The following is a 27282-nucleotide window of genomic DNA, read 5'->3' as shown; positions in this document are numbered from 1 at the left end:
ATATGTGCAACCACTTGCGGCAGTGGCTAGAGAATGGGACCTCACGCTGGTGTCATACGCTGATGACACAAAGCTGGCCATCACTCTCAGCGAAAGCCCATCCACCTCAGCCGCAAGGTTCAGAGATGGTCTGGCTGCGGTGGCCCAGTGGATGACAGACAACTGCCTGCAGCTTAATGCAGGCAAGACGGAGGTGCTGCTCCTTGGAAAGAACACCAGCCACTGGAATCAACACTGGTGGCCTTCGTCGTTGGGCACCATTCCACCCCCTAAATCCTTGGTCAACAACCTTGGCGTATGGATGGACTCCTCACTCAATTTTCAGACCCACACAAAAAAGGTAGCGGCCACCTGTGTGGGCCTGTTGAGGAGCCTCAATCCTATACTCGGTTTCTTCGACCCCAAGGTTCGCCAAGTGATTGTCCAAGCCACTATTCTCTCCCGCTTGGACTATGGCAATGTCTTTCTTCTGGGTGCCAACAAAGCAGAGATAGCACGATTGCAACGTGTACAGAACACCGCGGCAAGAGCTTTGGTCGGTCTTCCACGCAGATGTTCAGCCAAAGCCACAATCCGAAAGCTGCACTGGCTTCCCATTGAATTCCGTATCCAGTTTAAAACCCTTATCATGATTTTTAAAATCTTTAAAACTGGACGCCCTGATCTTCTCCGATCACTCCTCTCACCTTATGTGCCTCAGCGTAACCTACGCTCCCTAGGCCAACATCTGCTGATGGTCCCCCGCACAAAGCTAGCCCGCACTGGTGGACGTTCTTTCAGAGTGCTGGGAGCCAAACTTTGGAACTCCCTGCCAGTTCACATTCGCTCATTGGAAAATGTGTCTGCCTTCCGGAAAGCCGTCAAAACTCACCTATTCCCCTCCCTTTAGGTCTCCTAGTTGCTTTCTCTTTTGTCCTCCGCTGAGTTTCCGTGGTTCTTTAGCGCCGGGATGCCTCTTTGCTGGGGCAGCTGTTCGCGCTTTACCAAATTATAACATAACATAACATAACATATTCAACAGTAAAAGCACAAATACACGTTTGGGCCCTAGGAACATACCAAACCATATACCAATAAAGTGGTATAAGAACCACGACTGAGCTAGACACAAGGCCTAGAGCCTGTAGAAGTGCTTGGACCACAAGGAACCACCAAAGGTAGTGACACAGGGGACACATGGGGGATGCGTGCAGTGTGAGAACACAGCCGCAAATCGCCGTTAACTTCTATGGGGAAAGTCGGGGTTGGAAATTAAGAGTTTAAGGACACTTAGAGGATGACTATGAGCGAACCCTTTTGGACTTAGAGGTGTCTAGGGACAACACCCACAGGAGCACTGAAGTACTCGAGTTACCTCACCCAGGGAAGCCGGGTGCATAGGTGTCAAATGGTGTCGGTTCATGTCGATGACTGCAATGGAAGCTGCTCGGCAAGTGCTGCTGACATGAAGAGGAGAAGTGTCCGGAAAGATCCAAGCCCGGATCTAGGATGGAAGGAACCTGAAAGCAGAGGGGACATAGTCTGGGTCACTTACCAGTGACCAAGGGCATGATAGTCCAATGCCCACAGATGTCGGGTGCTTCAGGTGAGTTGACGGGTGTCTTGATTCTTCAGCCCCGAGGTCCAGGAGGTGTCAACGGTAACCAGGAGCTGGATTCGAGCTGTACCACAAAGTCTGTCGAGTGTTGCGGTGTCAGCGACCAGATTGGACCCAACAAGCCTTGGCAATGGCAAGTCACTTGAAAATAGAAAAAGGACATCGATGCATACCAGCAAGGTCTGTGGGACTCACCCAGTGAAGGTAAGTCGGGGCACGTCTGGAGCAAACAGGAAAGCCCAATCAGAAGAGGAGTTGCCTTCGTGGGGACCCACTAGCCAACGGGCTAGCGATCACGAAGGAGCCTCGAGTGGTTGCACGGAAAACTGGTCCACGGGTCACTCGTGGAGTGGAGGCCAGAAATATTCGGTGCAGGAGGTGCTCAAGGCTGGGGGTACTCAGAGTCCAAAGCACAAGTTTGAGGAAGACCAGGAAGATGATGGATTAGCAAAAGATCATGGTGTCCAGGGGTCCCAGTTCCACATCACCCACGATAGACATGAGCCTCAACTTTGCTGTGGACTTAGGGAAGCCTCTGGGAAGTCTGGAAATCTACATCTGGGGATGCAGAGACTTCGGTGTCCGGCGGAAGATTCAGAATTGCAGAATTGACAGTTGCGTCTTTGGTTCCTGCCAAGCAGGGGAATCACTCCTTGACCCCAAGGGAGATTTCTTCAGTCTTCTAGTTAAAGTAGAATGTCGATGGTCCAGGATATATGTTGCAGAGTTTCGTCCAGGGTAATCCAAAGTCGCAAGGACTGGGTTCCCATACTTATGCAAAGTTTGGAGGTTGGACATAATCTAGGGACCCATCTACGGGAGGGTTTGGAAAGAGGGGTGGTTACACCCATTTCCTTTGTCCAGTTTTGCACCAGAGCAGGGGTAGGTAGCCCATGCAACGGGTTTGAACTGGACTATGCACAGGGACACCAAGTGTGCCCCCAGTACAGGACTTCAAAGCACCAGAGAGTGCTCCCGCCCAGAACCCAATACACATCTGCCTGTCTGGGGAGGTGGTTACACATTCCTGGGACAGGAAACCTATTGTCCAGGCCTCCCCTGCTGGTGTTTCGGTCAGCAGCAGGAGGCCAGGTCCGTGTCTGTGGCGTCCATTTTGTGATGCCAGGGCTGTAGAAAATCTTTACCGGGTTAGACCAGTGTGAACATGTCTCTCCCTCTAGAAGGATGGAATGCTACCCCAGCCACCAGAACTGGCGGGGGGGGGGGTAGTATTCCAAAGCGTTTAACACCAAACACAACATGTTTCAGTGCAGCCAGTCCAAAGTTAGCATTTACCGCGAGGTACAATGCACTTAAGAGTATATGGTCAGACTGCACCACAAACAGCATCAGAGGAGGTACTCCGAATGCTGCAGAGGGGCTCTGCTCATACAGGGGCACCCTCTCACATAAAAACCAAGCACTCTTGTAGGAGAGTAGGATCTGCACTTATGTTGCCCCCACTTTTTTTCTGATGTTAACACTGGTTTCTGGCTATAGTCTGGCTGAGACCCTGCTAATCAGGGCCCCAGCCTCTCTGTTCTCTCTAAACAATGAGGAGTGCATATTAGATGCACTACTGATTGGATACTCTGGTACCTTATGAACCCCTAATATATGGTACCTTAGGTACCAAGGGCATAGGTACTTCACAGGCCTACCTGGGGCTGAAGCATGTATTATGCCATCCCTGGGAAGCAGACTAAATCTGACACCACAGGCCTGCTACTGCAGCCTTGGTGAGGTAGTGTTAGCACTCCTCACTGAGGTATAGGTTCCTATATCTCACCACACACACACATATAAACCTATCAGCCACCCCTATGGCAGGCCCTATCAATCCTGAGGGCGGGGTGCTTGGTTTACAATGTGAGGGGGTGCCTCTGCCTGAGTAGGGCCCCTCTGCAGCTTGCAGGGTCTATTCCTTGTGGCTGTTTGTGAATGCGGTTAAACCATATACTCTTAAGTGCATTATAACCTCCCAGTTAATGCTAACTTTGGAATGACTGCATCAAAACATGTCGTGTTTGGTGTCAAACAACTTGGAATTATACCCACACACCAGTAACTGGTGTGGGAGTATGATCCCACCCTTCTAGAGGGGACGACATGTACCTACTGTGGTAACACGGTAGAAATCTGAAAGAGCCCTGGCATCACAAAATGGATGCCACCAGCACAGACACAGGGCTTCCCTCCTGCTGCTGACTGAAACTTGCAGTGGAGGAGGCCCAAAAATAGGCATCCTGTCACAGGGAGGTGTCACTACCTTCCAGACAGGATTTAGTGTATTGGGGCTGGGTGGGTGCACTTCTAGAGTGCTTTGAAGTCCTGCACTGGGGGAGCATTAGGCTCCTCTGTGCATATGCCAGCTCAAACCGGTTCAGGGGCTACCTGTCCCTGCTCTGGCGCAAAACTGGACAAAGGGAAGTGGGTGTAACCACCCCCTACCCTGACCCTCGAAGCCTTCTGCTTATGAAAGCTACTGACTGGTCTTGACCTTCATCATTAAGTTGAGACAGTACAGCTCCCACACCCAGCTCTGAAGCATCTGTTTGAACAATGAACTTCTTTTTGTAGTCTGGACTCTGCAAGATGGGGGCAGTGCACATTGCCTTCTTGAGGTCATCAAATGCCTTTTGACAGCTAGCTGTCCACTGAACCTTTTTTGGCATTTTCTTAGAGGTAAGATCATTTAAGGGGGTCACTATAGATCCATATCCCTTAACAAACCTCCTATAGTACCCAGTCAGGCCTAAAAAGGCTCTAACCTGTGTCTGGGTTGCTGGAGCTACCCATTCCATTATTGTCTGGATTGTGCTCTGCAATGGTTGAACCTGACCTCCACCTACAAGGTGGCCCAGGTACACAACCTGACTCTGCCCTATCTGGCACTTAGTGGCCTTGATAACGAGGCCTGCTTTTTGCAGGGCCTCCAAAACATTTCTGAGGTGGACCAGGTGATCCTGCCAGGTGGAACTAAAGACAGCAATGTCATCAAGATAAGCTGAGCAATAGGTTTCCATACCAGTCAGAACTTTATTCACCAACCTCTGAAAAATGGCAGGTGCATTTTTCAAACCAAAGGGCATTACGAAAGTGATAGTGCCCACAAGGGGTTGAGAATGCTGTTTTGTCCTTGGCATCATCAGCTAACTTGATTTGCCAGTAGCCAGCTGTTAGGTCAAATGTACTGAGGTACTTGGCTGAGGCCAAAGTATCTATTAGTTCATCTGCCCTGGGAATTGGATAGGCATCAGTCCTGGTGACTGCATTGAGGCCTCTGTAGTCAACACAAAACCTCATTTCTTTCTTACTACCCTGAGTATGAGGTTTAGGCACAAGGACTACTGGACTAGCCCAAGGGCTATCTGAAGGCTCAATAACACCTAGTTCCAACATTTTCTGGACTTCAGTCCTGATACAGTCCCTGATAATGTCAGGTTGCCTGTAGATTTTACTCTTTACAGGCAGACTGTCTCCAGTGTCCACCTCATGGGTGGACCAAGATGTCTGACTTGGAGTCAGGCTAAACATATGTCTGAACTGTTGCAGAACTTTTCTGCATTCAGTTTGCTGATGATCAGTGAGGCTGCTTGCCAAAGCAACACCATCAACTGACCCATCATCAGGGTTCTGTGAAAGCAGGTCAGGGAGAGGGTCACTCTCCTCCTGGTCCTCATCAGTTGCCATGAACAAGCCCATGTCAGCCCTGTCCACATATGGCTTTAATCTGTTGAAATGGAGCACCCTAAGGGGGCACCTGGGAGTTCCAAGATCCACCAAGTAGGGGACTTCTCCCTTTTTCTCAACAATTGTATGGGGGCCACTCCATTTGTCCTGGAGAGCTGCTGGGGCCACAGGCTCCAACACCCACACTTTCTGGCCTGGCTGATAAACAGTCAGGACAGCCTTTTGGTCATGCCAAGCTTTTTGTAGTTCTTGGCTAGCCTCCAGGTGTTTAGTTGTCTTCTTCATGTACTCTGCCATCCGGGAGCGGAGACCAAGTACATAGTCCATCACATCCTGTTTGGGAGGTTTGAAAGGTAACTCCCGTCCCTCCTTCACCAAACATAATGGGCTTCTGACAGGGCGCCCAAACAGAAGTTCAAAAGGGCTGTAGCCAACCCCCTTCTGTGGGACCTCCCTGGATGCAAATAGAAGGCAGGGAAGTAAAAGGTCCTCTTTTCGCCTAAGCTTTTCTGGGAGGCCTTTAATCATTCCCTTTAGGGTTTTGTTGAACCTGTCAACTAACCCATTGCATTGTGGGTGATAGGGAGTAGTGAATTTGTAGTTGACACCACACTCCTTCCACATTGCTTTTAGATACCCTGACATGAAGTTTGAGCCTCTGCCAGATATAACCTCCTTAGGGAAACCCACTCTGGAGAAAACTCCAATGAGGGCTCTTGCCACCACAGGGGCTGTGGTGGTCCTGAGGGGAATTGCTTCTGGGTACCTGGTGCCATGATCCACTAACACCAGAATAAACCTGTGCCCAGATGCCGTTTGAGGGTCAAGGGGACCAACAATGTCAATCCCTACCCTTTCAAAGGGAACCCCCACCACAGGTAGTGGTATCAGGGGGGCCTTTGGTGTGCCACCTGACTTGACACTGGCTTGGCAAGTGACACAGGAGCGACAAAACTCCTTGGTGTCCTCTGACATGTGTGGCCAATAAAAATGAGGGACAAGCCTGTCCCAGGTTTTGTTTTGGCCCAAGTGTCCTGCCAATGGGATATCATGTGCTAGGGTCAAGAGGAACCCCCTAAACTTCTGAGGTATTACCAACCTCCTGGTGGCTCCAGGGGTAGGATCTCTAGCCTCAGAATATAGGAGTCCCTCATCCCAATAAACTTTATGGGACCCACTAGCACTCCCAGCAGCCTCAGCAGCAGCTTGCTGTCTGAGAGTTCAAGAGAGGGGCAGCACTGTTGCTCCTTACTCCGATCTTCCCTGGAAGGTCCCCCTGCCCCCAAGAACTCAACCTGACCAGGCTCAAGTTCCTCTGGGGCAGTTCCTTCTTCAGGCTCTGCTTCTCCTCCCTCAGGAGGGGAATCTAAGATCTGAGACAGAGGGGTAGGCACAGCCTGAACGCTACTGCTCCTCCTCTTGGGTAGCATCTGGTCCATAGTTTCAGGATCCAGAGCTGGTTCAGTTTTATGCATTTTGGCCTGTGACCTGGTCACAGCATATACCTCTGCAGGTATGCCCAACATCTCAGCATGAGTCCATAACTCCACTTCAGACCAGGATGAAGTCTCCAGATCATTGCCCAACAAACATTCGACAGGGAGGTCTGCACTGACTGCTACCTTTTTGAGACCAGTTACCCCTCCCCAGGAGAAATTCACAATTGCCATACTATGGTTGGTCCTGACATTGCTTGCATTGGTAACCTGGTACATTTCACCCAGGATGATCTGTGCAGGGTCCACTAGATCCTCTGCCACCATGGTGACACTAGCACCTGTGTCCCTGAATGCCAAAGCATGTTTGCCATTTATTATAGGCTGCTGTTTGTACTTTCCCAAATTACTGGGGCTCACTAGGAAGGACATATCAAGGTCTCCCTCACAAACTAGCAATGCCTGTGTTGGTACTCTGACTAGGCCAGAGTCCACATTAGAACCCAGAGTCAACCCTACTACACCCTTATTCTGTTTACCACCGCCACCAATGACTGCACTAGGGGGAACAGTTGCCTTAGGGGCTGGAGTGGCGGTAGTTTGGTCTTTGGACTTGGTACAATCAGAAGTCCAGTGCCCTTTCTGCTTACAGAATTTGCACCAGGGCTTCTTTTGGCCTTTTCCCTTTGTAGACTGTGAATCCCCACCAGATGCAGATTTTGGGGGCCCTTGTGAAGACTTCTGGTCTTTTGCCTTATCCTCACCTTTCTCTGAGCCTTTAGGATCTTGCTTCTTGGTGTCACCCCCTTGGTTCTGGGTTTTCTGACTCACCCTGGTTCTGACCCATTTGTCTGCCTTCTTTCCCAATTCTTGGGGAGAGGTCAGATCAGAGTCCATCAGGTACTGATGCAACAACTGGTTTTGGCAATTGTTAAGGATCTGTTCTTTCATGATATGATTATACAATACCTTAAAATCAGTAACTCTACTACCAACCAGCCAACCTTCTACAGCCTTGGTTGCACAATCAACAAAGTCAGTCCAATCCTGAGTCTGTGCTTTATGGGTATCTCTGAACTTCAACTGTACTGCTCAGTGGTTAAGCCAAACCCATCTATTAATGCACTCTTCAGGGCTTCATAGTCATTAGCATCCTCTTCTCTAACAGTGAGGAGCTTGTCTCTACCTTTATCAGAAAAGGAGAGCCACACGATTGCTGCCCACTGTTTCTGGGGGACCTGTTGAACTTTACAGGCCCTCTCCATAGCAGTTATCCATTTGTGGATATCATCCCCACTCTGGTAGGGAGGAACAACATTGGACAGGTTCCTATGGTCTGGAATGTAATCTCTGCCTCTAGGGACACTGTTGCTGCCACCAGGGGTATGTAACCCCTCTTTTCTAGAAGCTCTCTGGAGCTCAAAGGCTTATCAAAGGCCAATTGCTTGGTTCTGAGGGCAAGCATAGCTTCCTCATACTGGAGCATCTTGTACCTTCTTTCAGAGGAGGTCTCTCTATGTAAGTATGAGTTCCTCTGATGGACAGAATCCTTGTCATAGTGATATGAGTGGTTAGATTCCCTTGAAAGGGACCTAGGCCTATCTTCCACTCTGCCAACTCTCTTAGGGAGAATTCCTCTGTCCTGTTCAGACCCTTCTGGGTCTGGCCCTTCAATCACAGATTCCAGGTCATCTTGATTGTCATCATCAGACCTAGAGACTATGGCTGATCCACCCCCTGATCCAGATCCACCAGCTCTTAGAGCCAGCCTATGATCATCTGCTATAAGTAGATTCATCAGGTGTTTTGTGGAGGGACTCTGTCCTAATCCCAGGTGTCTTGCAGCACACATGGCCTTCAAGTCAAAGAAGGTCATGTCCTTATACTGGGGTTGGGTGGACCCACTGGCTCCATCCCTTGAGGACATTCTAGTGTGATGCAGTGTTGCACTACCTACACTAGTTTGTGGCCTACTGATAATAGCTTGAGCTGTAGCAAGGGTGTGCTATCCCTTCACAAACAACTCTAAGTTCAGTAGAACGTATTGATACTAAGCTTGACTTTTATATGTACCTTGAGTACCTTTAGTGGTTTTCAGTTATTAATTCAAATTGAGATTTTCTGGTAAAACAATGGCAAGCTGGAATCCCACACGCTGCCCACCAATGTGAGAAGTTGGCCTGGCATATGCTGGTCACTAGTTATAGTGGCCACCTTGCACCAGTCCAATTCGACTCTTATGGTAGATAGGTTTAAGACAACCGTTTAAAGCAAGCTATCCTAGTGGTAGCTGTGGAGAGCAGCCTTCAGGCTAAGTCTCAGAGGAATGTAAAGAAGCTTGTTTTAACTTATAATCTCTTGAATTACTAAATGAAAGGACACCACACAGGTATATATATCAAATATATATGTATTTATTTCAAGACACACTCTACTAATCTCTTTATGAGATTAGAAGCCAGGAACACATTCAAATATCAACGTTTCACAATAAGTTAAGCACAAATATGGCTGGGGCCCTAGGGGCGTACCAGACCATATACTAAAAAAGAGGTTTAGGAAAGTCGACTTGCAAGGGGACAAGACCTAGGGCCTGTAGAATCGCTGGGGCTTCACTACTGCAGTGAAAGTAGGTAAGAAACAGACTCACTGGAGACTCATGCAGTATGTGAACACAGCCGCGGGTTCCCTATTGATTATAATGGAGCAAGTCGTGGTTTGATTTTTAAAGTTTAAGGGTACTTCAAGCCACTTGCAAGGTAAGCAATTCGAGGGCCAACAAACACTAGGGCACCGGAGTGCACGAGTTACCTCGCCCAGGGAAGCCGGGTGCATAGGTGTCTTTTGGTGTCGAGTCGCATCGCTGTTTTCTATGGAGTCCAAAGAAGACTTGCTGCTTGCGGCGACTGAAGAAGTGTCCGGTAGAATCCAAGGCTGGATTTGAGATGCAGATGACCTGAAAATTGAAGGGACAGTGTTCACAGTCACTTGCCAGTGACTCGGGGCCAGGAAGATGAATGCCCACGGATGTTGGGTGATTTCAGGTGATCAAGGGTGTTTTGACTCTTCGCTCACGAGGTCCAGGAAGAATCGACTATGACCAGCAGCTGGATTCTGAGTGTACCACAATTTCTGCAGCTGACTGCAGTGTCAGAAACCGGATTGGAGCCAACAAGCCTTGGCATCAGCAAGTCTTGTGAAGAGTGAAGAAAGTCGATGGGGCAGACCAGCAAGGTCTGAGGGACTCACCCAGCGAGGGTGAGTGAGGTGAGGCCTAGCGCAACCAGGGGAGCCCTTTGAGTTGATAAAAAAGTCTTCGAGGGACCCACAAGCCAACAGGCAAGGGATCACAAAGACTCCTCTTGAGGAAATGCTTCACAGGAGCCCACGGTCACTCGGGATGGGGTAGAACTCTGATTTTCACTGCAAACGCTGCTGGAAGCTTGGGCCATAAGTGGTTCAAAGCACAAGTTCATAGAACATCCGGAAAGGGTTGGACTTGACAATAGTGTATGGTACCCGGGTATTGCTGTTCCTCATCACTCGTGGGGTCCGCTCACCTCTGCTCTGTGGGGGATTCACAATGTCCGTCAAGAAGTCAGGAAATCCACTTCCGGGGCTGCAGGGACTTTGGACTCCGGCGGGAGCAGGAAAGTTTGCGACCATTGATTAGAGTTTCTGGTGCCTGCCAAGCAGGGGAGTCACTCCTTGACTCCAAGGGAGATTCTTCAGTCTTCCAAAGGTAGTGGAAAGTCAAAGGGCCAGGATTCTTCTTTGTAGAGCGTCGTCCAGGGTTATCAACTTTGCAATGGCAAGGTTTGCTATCTTATACTGAAGATAGGGGCGGGACTAGCTCTAGGACCACTCCTCTGGCAGGGTCAGGGTAGGGGGTGGTTACACCCACTTCCCTTTGTCCAGTTTTATGCCAGAGCAGGGACAGGTAGTCCCTGAACCGGTTTGAGCTGGCGTATGCACAGAGGAGCCTACTGCTCCCCCAGTGCAGGACTTCAAAGCACTCTAGGAGTGCACCCACCCAGCCCCAATACACTAAATCCTGTCTGGAAGGTAGTGACACCTCCCTGTGACAGGATGCCTATTGTTGGGCCTCCTCCACTGCGAGTTTCAGTCAGCAGCAGGAGGGCAGCCCAGTGTCTGTGCTGGTGGCATCCATTTTGTGATGCCAGGGCTCTTTCAGATTTCTACTGTGTTACCACAGTAGGTACATGTCGTCCCCTCTAGAAGGGTGGGATCATACTCCCACACCAGTTACTGGTGTGGGGGTATGATTCCAAGTTGTTTGACACAAAACACGACATGTTTTGATGCAGTCATTCCAAAGTTAGCATTAACCAGGAGGTTATAATGCACTTAAGAGTATATGGTTTAACCGCATCCACAAACAGCCACAAGGAATAGACCCTGCCAGCTGAAGAGGGGCCCTGCTCAGGCAGAGGCACCCCCTCGCATTGTAAACCAAGCACCCTGCCCTCAGGATTGAAAGGGCCTGCCATAGGGGTGGCGATAGTTTTATATGTGTGTGTATGGTGAGATATAGGAACCTATACCTCTGTGATGAGTGCTAACACTACCTCACCCAGACTGAAATAGTAGGCCTTTGGTGTCAGATTTAGTCTGCTTCCCAGGGGTGGCATAATACATGCTTCAGCCACTGGTAGGCCTGTGAAGTACCTATGCCCTTGGTACCTAGGGTACCATGTACTAGGGGCTCATAAGGTACCACAGTATCCAATCACTAGTGCATCTAGTATGCACTCAAAGTTGTTTAGAGAGAACAGAGAGATTGGGGCCCTGATTAGCAGGGACCCAGCCGGACTATAGCCAGAAACCAGTGTATACATCAGAAAAAAAATGGGGGCAACATAAGTGCAGATCCTACTCTCCTACAACGATGCTCTGAAAGAAGAATCCTGGACCTTCCACTACCTTTGGAAGACTGAAGAATCTCCCTTGAAGTCAAGGAGTGACTCCCCTGCTTGGCAGGCACCAAAACTTTGCATCAACGGTCGCAAACTTTCCCACGGCCTGCCAGAGTTCGAAGACCCTGCAGCCCCAGAAGTGGATTTCCTGACTTCTTGACAGCCATTGTGAGGCCCCAGAAAACCTGAGGCGAGTGGACCCCACGAGTGACGAGGAATAGCAATACCTGGGTACCATGCACTATTGTCAAGTGCAACCCCTTCACGACATTCTATGAACTTGTGCTTTCGACCACATATGGCCCAAGCCTCCAGCAGAATTTCCTCAGAAAATCAGAGGCCCACCTTGTCCTGAGTGACCGTGGGCTCCTGTGAAGTGAATCCTCCAGAGGCGTCTTTGCAATTCCTTGCTGGCTGGTTTGTGGGTCCCCTGAAGACCTTTCTACCAAACCAAAGTCCTCCCCTGGTTGCTCTAGGTCTGCTCTGACTTACCCTTGATGGGTGAGTCCCTCAGACCTTGATGGTCTGCACCGCTGACTGTCTTCACATTCCACAAGACTTGCTGTTGCCAAGGCTTGTTGGATCCAATCCGGTTGCCGACACCTCAGTAAGCTGCAGACTTTACGGGACACTCAGAATCCAGCTCCTGGTTGCCGTCAACACCTCCTGGACCTCGTGGCTGAAGAGTCAAGACACCCGTGATCACCTGAAATCACCCGACTTCAGTGCTCATCCAGCTTCCTGGCCCCGGGTCACTGGCAAGTGACTTTGAACACTGTCTCCACTGCTTTCAGGTCTTCTTTCTTCAGAATTCAGCCTTGGATTCCACCGGACACTTCTCCCGTCTTCACAAGCAGCAAGTCTTCTTTGGCTCCCACTGAAAACGATGCCGCAACCCGACACCAATAGACACCTATGCACCCGGCTTCCCTGGGTGAGGTAACTCGAGTACTCCGGTGCTCCTGTGTGTGTTGGCTCTAGAACTACTTACCCTGTAAGGGACTTGCTTGTAGACTCTCCCGAAGTATCCTAAAACTTTAAAATTCCAACCGCGACTTGCTCCATTGAAGTCAATTGGGATCCACGGCTGTGTTCTCACACTGCATGCGTCTCCCGTGGGTCCTTTACTTACCTGCCTTGGGTGGATTAGTTAGACCCCAGCGCTTTTGAAGACCATAGGCCTTCTCCCTTCTCAAGTCGTTCTTCTTATACCTCCTTTTTAGTATATGGTCTGGTACACCCCTAGGGCCCCAGAAATATAAGTGCTTAATTTGTTGTGAAACATTGATTTGTGCATATGTTCCTGGCTTCTAATCTTATAAAGAGATTAGTAGAGTGTGTCTAGAAATAAATACATATATATTTTATATATATACCTGTGTGGTGTCCTTTCACTTGGTAATTCAAGAGATTATAAGGTAAAACAAGCTGCTTTACATTCCTCTGAGACTTAGCCTGAAGGCTGCTCTCCACAGCTACCACTAGGATAGCTTTCTTTAAAAGGTTGTCTTAAACATATCTACCATAAAAGTCGAATTGGACAGGTGCAAGGCGGCTACTTTAACTAGTGACCAGCATATACCAGGCCAACTTCTCACATTGGTGGGCAGCGTGTGGGATTCCAGCTTGCTATTGTTTTACCAGAAAATCTCTATTTGAATTACTAACTGAAAACCACTAAAGGTACATATAAAGTCAAGCTTAGTATCAACAAGTTCTACTGAACTTAGAGCTGTTTGTGAAGGGATAGCACACCCTTGCTACAGCTCAAGCTAGGATCAGTAGGCCACACACTAGTGTAGGTAGTACAACATTGCACAACACTAGAATGTCCTTAAGGGTTGGAGCCAGTGGGTCCACCCAGCCTCAGTATAAACATATGACTTTCTTTGGCTTGAAAGCCATGTGTACTGCAAGGCACCTGAGGATAGGACAGAGTCCCTCCACACTACACCTGATAGATCTGCTGACAGCAGATGATCTTAAGTTAGCTCTAGGAGCTAAGGGGTCTGAATCAGGGAGTGGGTCAGCTAAAGTCTCTGGGTCAGATGATAAAAATCAAGATGACCTGGACTCTGTGGTTGAAGGGCCAGATCCACAGGGATCTGAAAAGGACAGAGGAATTCTCCCTAAGAGAACTGACAGAGTGGAGTAGAGGCCTAGGTCCCTTTCTAGGGAATCTGACCACTCATATCACTCTGGCAGAGAATCTGTCCACCAGAGGAACTTATATCTTCCTAGAAGAGAAACCTCCTCTGAAAGAATGTACAAACTGCTACAGTATGAGGAAGCAAGAGTTTCCCTCAAGGTCAAACAGTTGGCATTAGATAGAGAAGCTTTTGAGCTCCAGAGCGCTTCTTGAAAAGAGGGGTTAAAACCCCCTGGTGGCAGCAACAGTGTCCCTAGAGTCAGAGATTACATTCCAGACCATAGGAACCTGTCCAAGGTTGTTCCTCCCTACCAAAGTGGGGATGATATCCACAAATGGATAACTGCTATGGAGAGGGCCTGTAGAGCACAACAGGTCCCCCAGAAACAATGGGAAGCAATCGTGTGGCTCTCCTTTTCTGATAAAGGTAGAGACAAGCTCCTCACTGTTAGAGAAGAGTATGCTGATGATTATTAAGTCCTGAAGAGTGTATTAATAGATGGGTTTGGCTTAACTACTAAACAGTACAGGTTGAAGTTCAGAGACACCCAGAAAGCACAGACTCAGGACTGGACTGACTTTGTTATTTGTGCAACCAAGGCTCTGGAGGGTTGGCTGGTTGGTAGTAGAGTTACTGATTTTAAGGGATTGTTTAATCTTATGATGAGAGAACAGATCCTTAATAATTGCCAAACACAGTTGTTGCATCAATACTTGGTGGACTCTGATCTGACCTCTCCCCAAGAATTGGGAAAGAAGACAGACAAATGGGTCAGAACCAGGGTGAGGCAGAAAACCCAGAATCAAGGGGGTGGCACTATGAAGCAGGATCATAAAGGCTCTGAGAAAGGTGGGGATAAGTCAGAAGACTAGAAGTCTTCACAAGGGCCCCCAAAATCTGCATCTGGTGGGTGTAGGAGAGTAGGATCTGCACTTATGTTGCCCCCACTTTTTTCTGATGTTAACACTGGTTTCTGGCTAAAGTCTGGCTGGGTCCCTGCTAATCAGGGTCCCAGTCGCTCTGTTGTCTCTAAACAACTTGGAGTGCATACTAGATGCACTAGTGATTGGATACTGTGGTACCTTATAAGCCCCTAGTATATGGGCATAGGCACTTCAAAGGCCTACCAGGGGCTGAAGAATGTATTATGCCATCCCTGGGAAGCAGACTAAATCTGACACCACAGGCCTGCTACTGCAGCCGGGGTGAGGTAGTGTTAGCACTCCTCACTGAGGTATAGGTTCCTATATCTCACAATACACACACATATAAACCTATCAGTCACCCCTAAGGCAGGCTCTATCAATCCTGAGGGCAGGATGCTTGGTTTACAATGTGAGGGAGTGCCCCTCTGCAGCTGGCAGGGTCTATTCCCTGTGGCTGATTGTGGATGCGGTTAAACCATATACTCTTAAGTGCATTATAAATGCTAACTTTAAAATGACTGCATCAAAACATGTTGTGTTTGGTGTCAAATAACTTGGAATCACACCCCCACATCACTCCATGATGTGGGAGTATGATACCACCCTTCTAGAGGGGACGACATGTACCTACTGTGGTAACACGGTAGAAATCTGAAGGAGCCCTGGCATCACAAAATGGATGCCACCAGCACAGACAATGGGCTGCCCTCCTGCTGCTGACTGAAACTCGCAGTGGAGGAGGCCCAACAATAGTCATCCTGTCACAGGAAGGTGTCACTACCTTCCAGACAGGATTTAGTGTATTGGGGCTGGGTGGGTGCACTCCTAGAGTGCTTTGAAGTCCTGCACTGGGGGAGCAGTAGGCTCCTCTGTGCATATGCCAGCTCAAACCGGTTCAGGGGCTACCTGTCCCTGCTCTGGCATGAAACTGGACAAAGGGAAGTGGGTGTAACCACCCCTACCCTGACCCTCCCAGAGGAGTCGTCATAAAGCTAGTCCCTCCCTTTCCTTTAGTATAAGATAGGGAACCCTTGCCATTGCAAGCTAGATATCCCTGGACGACGCTTTACAAGAAGAATCCTGGCCCTTTGGCGTTCCATTACCTTTGGAAGACGGAAGAATGTTCCTTGGAGTCAAGGAGTGACTCCCCTGCTTGGCAGGCACCAAAAACTCTAATCAACGGTCGCAAACTTTCCCACTCCCGCCAGAGTCCGAAGTCCCTGCAGCCCCAGAAGTAGATTTCCTGACTTCTTGACGGCCATGGTGATTCACCAGCAAAGCTGAGGCGAATGGGCCCCACGAGTGACGAGGAACTGCAATACCTGGGTACCATGCACTATTGTCGAGTGCAATCTTTTTGCGACATTCTATGAACTTGTGCTTTGGACCATTTGTGGCCCAAGTCTCCAGCAGGTTTTGCAGTGAAAATCAGAGGCCTACCCCTTCCCGAGTGACCGTGGGCTCATGCGGTGTCTTTGCGATACATTGCCCATTGGCTTGTGGGTCCTCTGAACACTTTCTGATCAAACCAAAGGGCTCCCCTGATTGCTCCAGGCCTGCCCTCACTAACCCTGGCTGGGTGAGTCCCTCAGACCTTGTTGGTCTACACCACTGACTTTATTCACTTTCCACAAGACTTGCTGTTGCCAAGGCTTGTTGGCTCCAATCCGGTTGCCGACACCTCAGTAAGCTGCAGACATTGTGGGATACTCCGAATTCAGCTGCTGGTCACTGTCGATGCCTCCTGGTCCTCGTGAGCGAAGAGTCAAAACACCCTTGATCGCCTGAAATCACACGACATCCGTGGGCATCCATCTTCCTGGCCCCGGGTCACTGGCAAGTGACTGTGAACACTGTCCCTTCTGCTTTCAGGTCATCTTCATCTTGAATCCAGCCTTGGATTCCACCGGACACTTCTTCAGTATTCGCAAGCAGCAAATCTTCTTTGACTTCAATAGAAAACAGCGACGCGACCCGACACCAAAAGACACCTATGCACCTGGCTTCCCTGGGTGAGGTAACTCGTGCACTCTGGTGCCCTAGTGTGTGTTGGCCCTCGAATTACTCACCTTGTAAGTGGCTTGCTTATAGACTTTCTCGAAGTACCCTAAAACTATAAAAATCCAACCGCGACTTGCTCCATTGAAATCAATAGGGAACCCGCGGCTGTGTTCTCACACTGCACGCGTCTCCTGTGGGTCTTTTACTTGCCTGCTTTTGCTGCATTAGTGAAGCCCCAGCGATTCTACAGGCCCTAGGCCTTGTCCCATTGCAAGTCGACTTTCCTAAACCTCTTTTTTAGTATATGGTCTGGTACGCCCCTAGGGCCCCAGCCATATTTGTGCTTAACGTATTGTGAAACGTTGATATTTGAATGTGTTCCTGATTTCTAATCTCATAAAGAGATTAGTAGAGTGTGTCTAGAAATAAATACATATATATTTGATATATATACCTGTGTGGTGTCCTTTCATTTGGTGATTCAAGAGATTATAAGGTAAAACAAGCTGCTTTACATTCCTCAGAGACTTAGCCTGAAGGCTGCTCTCCACAGCTACCACTAGGATAGCTTTCTTTAAACGGTTGTCTTAAACCTATCTACCATAAGAGTCGAATTGGACTGGTGCAAGGTGGCCACTATAACTAATGACCAGCATATGCCAGGCCAACTTCTCACAGTGGGGATTCACAGTCCAACAAGGGGAAAGGCCAAAAGAAGCCCTGGTGCAAATTCTGTAAACAGAAAGGGCACTGGACGTCTGACTGTAACAAGTCCAAACACCAAACCACCATCACTCCTGCCCCTAGGGCAACTGTTCCCCCTAGTACAGCTACTGGTGAAGGTAGTCACCAGAATAAGGGTGTAGTAGGGTTGACCCTGGGTTCTAAAGTGGACTCTGGCCTAGTCAGAGTACCCACTCAGGCATTGCTGATTTGTGATGGAGACATTGATATGTCCTTCCTAGTGAGCCCCAGTAATCTGGGGAAATACAAACAGCAGCCTGTAATAAATGGCAAACAGGTTTTGGCATTCAGGGACACAGGTGCTAGTGTCACCATGGTGGCAGAGGATCTTGTGGGCCCTGGGCAGATCATCCTGGGTGAAATGTACCAGGTTACCTATGCAAGCAATGTCAGGACCAACCATAGTCTGGCAGTTGTCAATTTCTCCTGGGGAGGGGAAACTGGCCTTAAGAAGGTTGTAGTCAGTGCAGACCTCCCTGTCGAATGTCTACTGGGCAATGATCTAGAGACTTCAGCCTGGTCTGAAGTAGAGCTATGGACTCATGCTGAGATGGTGGGCATACCTGCAGAGGTATTTGCTGTGACCAATTCACAGGCCAAAATGCATAAAGCTGAACCAGCTCTGGATTCTGAACTATGGACCAGATGCTACCCAAGAGGAGGAGCAGTAGGGTTAAGGCAGTGCTTTCCCCGCTGTTTCAGATCACAGATTCCCCTCCTGAGTGTGGAGATGCATATCCTGAAGAAGGAACTGCCCCAGAGGGACTTGAGCCTGATCAGGTTGAATTCTTGGGGGCAGGGGGACCTTCTAGGGAGGATCTGAGCAAGGAGCAACAGTGCTGCCCCTCTCTTGAACCCCTCAGACAGCAGGCTGCTGCTGAGGCTGCTGGGAGTGCTAGTGGGTCCCATAAAGTTTATTGGGATGAGGGACTCCTATATTCTGAGGCTAGAGATCCTACCCCTGGAGCCACCAGAAGGTTGGTAATACATCAGAAGTTTAGGGGGTTCCTCTTGACCCTAGCACATGACATCCCTTTAGCAGGACACTTGGGCCAAAACAAGACCTGGGATAGGCTTGTTCCACATTTTCATTGGCCACATATGTTAGAGGACACCAAAGAGTTGTCTCACTCCTGTGTCACTTGCCAAGCCAGTGGCAAGTCAGGTGGCACAACAAAGGCCCCCCTGATACCACTACCTGTGGTGGGGGTACACTTTGAAAGGGTAGGGATTGACATTGTTGGTCCCCTTGACCCTCCAACAGCATCTTGGCACAGGTTTATGCTGGTGGTAGTGGATCATGCCACCAGGTACCCAGAAGCAATTCCCCTGAGGACCACCACAGCCCCTGTGGTGGCAAGAGCCCTCATTGGAGTTTTCTCCAGAGTGGGTTTCCCTAAGGAGGTTATATCTGACAGAGTTGCCAACTTCATGTCAGGGTATCTAAAAGCAATGTGGAAGGAGGGCTGGAAGTTACCTCACAAACCTCCCAAACAGAATGTGATGGACTATGTACTTGGTCTCCGCTCCAGGATGGCTGAGTACATGAAGAAGGCAACTAAAAACCTGGAGGCCAGCCAAGAACTACAAAAAAAGTGGCATGACCAAAAAGCTGTGCTGACTGTTTATCAGCCAGGCCAGAAAGTGTGGGTGTTGGAGCCTGTGGCCCCAGCAGCTCTCCAAGACAAGTGGAGTGGCACCCATACAATTGTTGAGAAAAAGGGAGAAGTCACCTACTTGGTGAATCTAGGAACTCCCAGGAGCCCCCTTAGGGGGCTCCATGTCAACAGATTGAAACCATATGTTGACAGGGCTGACATGGGCTTGCTCATGGCAACTGATGAGGAACAGGAGGAGGAGAGTGACCCTCTCCCTGACCTGCTCTCACAGAACCCTGATGATGGGTCAGTAGATAGAGTTACTTTGGCAAGCAGCCTCACTGATCATCAGCAAACTGAATGCAGACAAGTTCTGCAACAGTTTAGACATATGTTTAGCCTGACCCCTAGTCAGACTTCCTGGTGCACCCATGAGGTGGACACTGGAGACAGTCTGCCTTTCAATAGTAAAATCTACAGGCAACCTGACCATGTCAGGGACTGTATCAGGACTGAAGTCCAGAAAATGTTGTAACTAGGTGTAATTGAGCCTTCAGATAGCCCTTGGGCTAGTCCAGTAGTCCTTGTGCCTAAACCTCATACCCAGGGTGGTAAGAAAGAAATGAGGTTTTGTGTTGACTACAGAGGCCTCAATGAAGTCACCAGGACAGACACCTATCCAATTCCCAGGTCAGATGTACTGATTGATACTTTGGCCTCAGCCAAATATCTGAGTACATTTGACCTAACAGCTGGCTACTGGCAGATCAGGTTAGATGAGGATGCCAAGGCCAAAACTGCATTCTCAACCCCTGGTGGGCGCTACCACATTGTGGTGATGCCCTTTGGTTTGAAAAATGCACCTGCCACTTTTCAGAGGTTGGTGAACAAAGTTCTGACAGGTATGGAAACTTATTGCTCAGCTTATCTAGATGATATTGCTGTCTTTAGTTCCTCCTGGCAGGATCACCTGGTCCACCTCAGAAATGTTTTGGAGGCCCTGCAAAAGCAGGCCTCACTATCAAGGCCACTAAGTGCCAGATAGGGCAGAGTCAGGTTGTATACCTGGGCCACCTTGTAGGTGGAGGCCAGGTTCAGCCTTTACAGAGCAAAATCCAAACCATCATGGAATGGGTTGCTCCAACCACCCAGACACAGGTGAGAGCGTGTTTGGGCCTGACTGGGTACTAGGAGGTGTGTTAAGGGATATGGATCTATAGTGACCCCCTTAAATGATCTTACCTCAAAGAATATGCCAAAAAAGGTTCAGTGGACTGCTAGCTGTCAAAAGGCATTTGAAGACCTAAAGCAGGCCATGTGCACTGCCCCCATCTTACAGAGTCCAGACTACACCAAAACGTTCATTGTCCAAACAGATGCTTCTGAGCTGGGTGTGAGAGCTGTACTGTCTCAACTGAATGATGAAGGTCAAGACCAGCCAGTAGCTTTTATAAGCAGAAGGCTGACCCCTAGAGAGAAACGTTGGTCAGCTATAGAGAGGGAGGCCTTTGCTGTGGTGTGGGCCGTGAAGAAGCTGAGGCCATACTTGTTTGGCACTCACTTCATAGTTCAGACTGACCACAAGCCCCTCCTATGGCTTAAACAGATCAAAGGTGAAAACCCAAAACTTTTAAGGTGGTCCATTTCCCTACAGGGGATAGACTATTCAGTGGAACATAGACCTGGGACCCAACATGCCAATGCAGATGGACTCTCAAGGTATTTCCACTTAGAACACAAAGACTCAACTGGTCAACTTTAGTTTAGTGTCCCTGCGTTTGGGGGGGGTTGTCTAGGAGAGTAGGATCTGCACTTATGTTGAACCCACTTTTTTTGCGATGTTAACACTGGTTTCTGGCTATAGTCTGGCTGGAACCCTGCTAATCAGGGCCCCAGCCTCTCTGTTCTCTCTAAACAACTTGGAGTACATATTAGATGCACTAGTGATTGGATACTGTGGTACCTTATGAGCCCCTGGTATATGGTACCTTAGGTACCAAGGGCATAGGTACTTCACAGGCCTACCAGGGGCTGAAACATGTATTATGCCACCCCTGGGAAGCAGACTAAATCTGACACCACAGTCCTGCTACTGCAGCCTGGGTGAGGTAGTGTTAGCACTCCTCACTGAGGTATAGGTTCCCTATATCTCACCTTACACACACATATAATCCTATCAGTCCCCCCTAAGGCAGGCACTATCAATCCTGAGGGCAGGGTACTTGGTTTCCATGTGAGTGGGTGCCTCTGCCTGAGCAGGGCCCCTCTGCAGCTCTCAGAGTCTATTCTCTGTGGCTGTTTGTGGATGCGGTTAAACCATATACTCTTAATTGCATTATAATCTAGCGGTAAATGCTAACTTTGGGATGGCTACATCAAAACATGTCGTGTTTGGTGTCAAACGCCTTGGAATCATACCCCCACACCAGTAACTGGTGTGGGAGTATGATCCCACCCTTCTAGAGGGAAAGACATGTACCTACTATCGCAACACGGTAGTATCCTGAAGAGCCCTGGCATCACAAAATGGATGCCACCAGCACAGACACTGGGCTGCCCTCCTGCTGCTGACCGAAACTCGCAGTGGAGGAGACCCAACAATAGGCATCCTGTCACAGGGAGGTGTAACCACCTTCCAGACAGGATGTAGTGTATTTGGGCTGGGTGGGTGCACTCCTAGAGTGCTTTGAAGTCCTGCACTGGGGGAGCAGTAGGCTCCTTTGTGCATATGCCAGCTCAAACCAGTTGAGGGGCTACCAGCCCCTGCTCTGGCGCGAAACTGGACAAAGGGAAGTGGGTGTAACCACCCACTCCCCTGACCCTCCCAGAGGAGTGGTCATAGAGCTAGTCCCTCCCTTTCCTTTAGTATAAGATAGGGAAACCTTGCCATTGCAAACTAGATAACCTTGGACGACGCTCTAAAATAATAATCCTGGACCTTCGATGTTCCACTACCTTTGGAAGACTGAAGAATCTCCCTTGGAGTCAAGGAGTGACTCCCCTGCTTGGCAGGCACTAAAACTTTGTATCAACGGTCAAAAACTTTCCCACTCCCGCCAAAGTCCGAAGTCCCTGCAGCCCCAGAAGTGGATTTTCTGACTTCTCTACAACCATTGTGAGTCCCCAGCAAACCTGAGGCGAGTGGACCCCACGAGTGATGAGGAACAGTAATACCTGGGTATTGTGCACCATTGTCGAGTGCAAACCCCTTCACGACATTCCATGAACTTGTGCTTTGGCCCATGTGTGGCCCAAGCCTCCAGCAGGATTTCCTCCAAAAATCAGAGGCCTACCTTGTCCCGAGTGACCGTGGGCTCCTGTGAAGTGAATCCTCCTGAGGCGTCTTTGCGATCCCCTGCTGGATGGCTTGTGGGTCCCCTGAAGACTTTTCTACCAAACAAAAGGGCTCCCCTGGTTGCTCTAGCCATGCCCTGACTTACCTTTTCTGGGTGAGTTCCTCAGACCTTGCTGGTCTGCACCGCTGACTTTCTTCTCATTCCATAAGACTTGCTATTGCCAAGGCTTGTTGGCTCCAATCCGGTTGCTGACACCTCAGTATGCTGCAGACTTTGTGGGACACTCCGAATCCAGCTTCTGGTCATCGTCGACACCTCCTGGACCTCGTGGCTGAAGAGTCAAGACACCAGTGATCACCTGAAATCACCCGACTTCTGTGAGCATCCAGCTTCCTGGCCCCGGGTCACTGACAAGTGACTTTGAACACTGTCTCCACTGCTTTCAGGTCTTCTTTCTTCAGAATCCAGCCTTGGATTCCACAGTATACTTCTCCCGTCTTCACAAGCAGCAAGTCTTCTTTGGCTCCCATTGAAAATGACGCCGTGACCCGACACCAAAAGACACCTATGGACCCGGCTTCCCTAGGTGAGGTAACTTGAGTACTCCGGTGCTCCTGTGTGTGTTGGCTCTAGAACTACTTACCCTGTAAGTGACTTGCTTGTAGACTCTCCCAAAGTATCCTACAACTTTAAAATTCCAACCGCGACTTGCTCCATTGAAGTCTATTGGGATCCGCGGCTGTGTTCTCACACTGCATGCGTCTCCCATGGGTCCTTTACTTACCTGCCTTGGGTGGATTAGTGAGGCCCCAGCGCTTCGGAAGAACATAGGCCTTCTCCCTTCTCAAGTCGTTCTTCTTATACCTCTTTTTTAGTATATGGTCTGGTACGCCACTAGGGCCCCAGCCATATAAGTGCTTAATTTGTTGTGAAACATTGATTTGTGCATATGTTCCTGGCTTCTAATCTCATAAAGAGATTAGTAGAGTGTGTCTAGAAATAAATACATATGTATTTTATATATATACCTGTGTGGTGTCCTTTCATTTGGTAATTCAAGAGATTATAAGGTAAAACAAGCTGCTTTACATTCCTCTGAGACTTAGCCTGAAGGCTGACCTCCACAGCTACCACTAGGATAGCTTGCTTTAAAAGTTTGTCTTAAACCTATCTACCATAAGAGTGGAATTGGACTGGTGCAAGGTGGCCACTTTAACTAGTGACCAGCATATACCAAGCCAACTTCTCACAACTCTGCCTTCAGGATTGTTAAGGCCTGCCATAGGAGTGACTTATAGGTTTTATATGTGTGTGCAATGGTAGTGATATAGGTAGCCTATACCACAGTAAGGGGTGCAAGCACCACCTTACCCAGGCTGCAGTTGCAGACCTGTGGTGTCATTTGGAGTGCTTCTCTGGGGTGGCATAATACATGCTTCAGCCCCTAGTAGGCCTCTTAGGTACCTATGTTAAATGGTAGCAGCAGTTTCAGTCGGTATCCTTTCAAGTATTTGCCCGGCGGTAATCGCCTCTCATACCACTCGATAATTTACCAATAAAAGAGGCAGGCGCCGGAGACTGGAAGGCAGGAAACAAAGTTTTATTCCGTCGGAGCAGAACACATCAGATCAGACAGCAAGGTATCGTCACGAGGTGCTCTAACTGCATCTCTGAGACCTGGTCTCTTATACACTGGTTTATTGCTTTATTACACATAGTACATTCTTGAGATTCCCTTGATGTACGGGGGAATATCCCCTGAAGCCCCGGTTCAGATCCGATCCCACACATAGATACAGTAGAAGTTCCCACCCCACCCACAGTAGGAGATGGCTATTGCGCAGCAGGGTATTCCGCCAATTCCTGGGGGGTGTGTGACCGGTCGGGTTTCAGGGAGTAGGGGCTTTGATCTACTGTAATCTCTTTGATGTGGGGTGTTTCCCTTACAGTAGGGGCAATAAACTGCATCCGCAGGGCTAGGTGATGGCCTGGGACCAGTTCAGACAATGGGGCGCAGAGGAAGGGGGTTATCAAAGGAGAGGCATGACCATGTATAGGTTGTCGGTCGGAAGTGGTTCCGTAGCAGGGTCGCGCAGAAAGAGAGGGTTTATGGCCTGTATGAGAGAGCGGGGTGGCCAGCGCGCGGGGGATGCTCGCAGCGCCAAGGGGACCGCGCTGGCGATTGACAATGAGTGGGGAGAGAGTGGGGTGCCTAAAATGGCGGCCGTGCATTCGCTGTGCGTGGCGCTGGGGAGAGGCAAGATGGCGCAGATAATGTTCAGTTTGCAAGCTAAATTTCCACAGTCCTCCCTTTTAACATATCTCGCCAGCTTGTCCGGCCAATATTCACCTTTGTTAGCCTTTCAGTTACAGTATCGTCAATGTTCGTCATACATTTAAAGATACAGAGTCTTTAGGGTAGGCAGGAGTAATCTGACACATTTGTACATTGTCTCATACAGTTTGATAAAGTAGGCGAGGAGGAAGTACATTCAAAGTTGCAGTATAGTCGTGTACATGGCTGGTGTTGTATGAATGTTACTATACAAAGTTACATTTTCTTAACTTCTCAGTGTACAGTCGGAAGTGATTGATGCAACATCATGAAAACTTGATAAGAAGATAGTTAATATAATAAGGTGGTTGGGAGAGGATTTTCAACTCTGACATGGGTTCTTCTTTCCAGTGTCCTTGTTTTATAAAGAGCTTTCACTGGTAAGCTCTCATTGTTGTTCTTCTTTCGTTGGCACTGTTGAGCACCGGCGGTGGAGCTAAGGTCCAGCTCAAATCCGATTTCTCATGTGGCAGGGTGTGACCACTCACTGTTCTTTGATCACAGTCCTGTTCCTTAACACAGTTCACCACAGGTACTTTGAGACAGGGTGCCGGCCTTTTGTTCCTCGATAGTAGGTCAAAGTCATAGTCCAAATGAAAGAGGAAGAGAGAATGGGGTGGCGTGGGATCGGATCAAAAATGCGGACCAAGGAGAGCAGAATCTTTCAGCACTAGGCCCATCAATCGGGCCCGACGGGTTGAGACTTCAGGCACGCTGGTCAGTGAGCAGGGGCCTCGATGTAGCCCTTCGCGCTTATCGTTCTGATAATGGTGTCTCGTCTCACACCCTTTTTGCTTCGTCGCTTCCCCCTTGGTCGATGTCATAGATGCTTTATGATCCGCAGCCAGACTGTGCGTCACGTCCGACCCCTCTCTTCCGATGGCTGCAGGTTATCCTTGAATAGGTTATAAGAAACGAAAGTCTTAGAGATTTTGGCAGGGAAGACATTTACATACTTCATTCTCTCTCCCAACCACTGAGTAGTTGCGGAAATGCTCTTATCTGTTACTATATGATTGGTGTCTATTAACTCTGATGTTAATGTGCGTGTTACTAATCTATTAATTACTGCTGTGGCGCAGGGTTCTGTGGGTGTCCCTGTCCATCGTCTGGCCTTCTAGGTGTCAGTTTCTGCGCCCTATAATACAAGGTTTGGTAATACCCGTAAGTTCGAGGTGCTACGGTCAGGCGTTCACGAGTATCCTTTTCATACAGTAGGTGACCCTTTATCAGTTTAAAACAGGGCCATCAGCTGTTTCGTTCGGGATACTCTGAGACGGCTAGTATAGGGCTGGAGTTATCTTTGGGAGAACAGGGTGCTTTAGACATTCTATTTCGGGCTAATTGGTCAGGGGTAATTCTGGGCGGTGGAGATGGTGTCCTTTAAGAACAAAAACCACTGACATATAGTCCCCGTGTTGAGGGTCAGATTGGGAGACATCAGTCGTCTTACCTGTCCTTTCCTTCTCAGCCGATTAGGTTTAACGTTCGCAAAAAGGAGAGGTAGTAACGTGGTAAAGTATGGTCGTTTTTGTTTCTGTCAATTTGTTCGAACACCACCGTGTTCAGGCCAATTATACACTTACCAAAGAGGTGTATGTCGTTAATTTATTCAAGAAGAAAGAGGGCAAGAAAGAGCCTTTTGCGAGGGAGGGGGAGAGAGAGTGAGAGAGAGAGAGAGAGAGAGAGAGAGAGAGAGAGAGAGAGAGAGAGAGAGAGAGAGAGAGAGACGTGTGCATCAAGTAGGCTATTTCGGCATACATATGACACAAAACGAGAGAGAGAGAGATGGGTAAGATAATAGGCCACTTGGTGCACACACAACATGGAGTAGCATGGGTCTGTTCCATGTAAGAAAACACAAGCGGGGAAAAGACATAAATTCGGTGATCACGTACACACAAATGCCGGATAGGGTGTGACAGTACATGCATCAAGACGGAGACTCAGGGCTGCGTTGAGCACGGGGACCTCTCCTTTCCTGTCCTCTATTCCTATGCATGCTGCGTACCTTTAGTATTTTGTAGTTTATCTTATGGGTTGTCTGACCCTTTATTCTCCTCCCTTTGATCGGTGGACAAGCACTTCAATCATACAATGACGCTCTCTTCAAGTGACCCAAACATGAAATGCATACACATTCATATCGTATAATCGTAGTACACACGCACAATCATATCATACAGTTTTTCATGTTCCCAATGATGGTCTGTAATTTTACGCACTATCTCACAACGTTTGTCTATGTTTTCCCTGATATTGAACTTGGTGCGGTCCATGTCCACTCCACTTTTCAGTCGGAACTTCGTCGTGACCTATAGAGGGGAAAATAAGAGGGGAGGGGAGGTGCAGTATTCAAAATACCCCAGCGCGCGCAGACACGAAAGGTTCTACCTACCACGTACCAGGCTAGCCGCAGGGGTGGGTAATACCACGGACCTATTATTCTTTAGTTCGAGGCAAAGATGCTCTAGTTCATTCATCTCCTAAATTCGCGTTCCCTGGTCGTGCATGTATTTCTCAATTGGTCGTGTATTATGGTGCAGGATACCATACCTTGCGTGCGACA

The sequence above is a fragment of the Triturus cristatus genome, chromosome 6 (assembly GCF_964204655.1).
Source record: "Triturus cristatus chromosome 6, aTriCri1.1, whole genome shotgun sequence".
Classification (NCBI taxonomy): Eukaryota; Metazoa; Chordata; class Amphibia; order Caudata; family Salamandridae; genus Triturus; species Triturus cristatus.
This window is presented reverse-complemented; position numbering follows the sequence as displayed.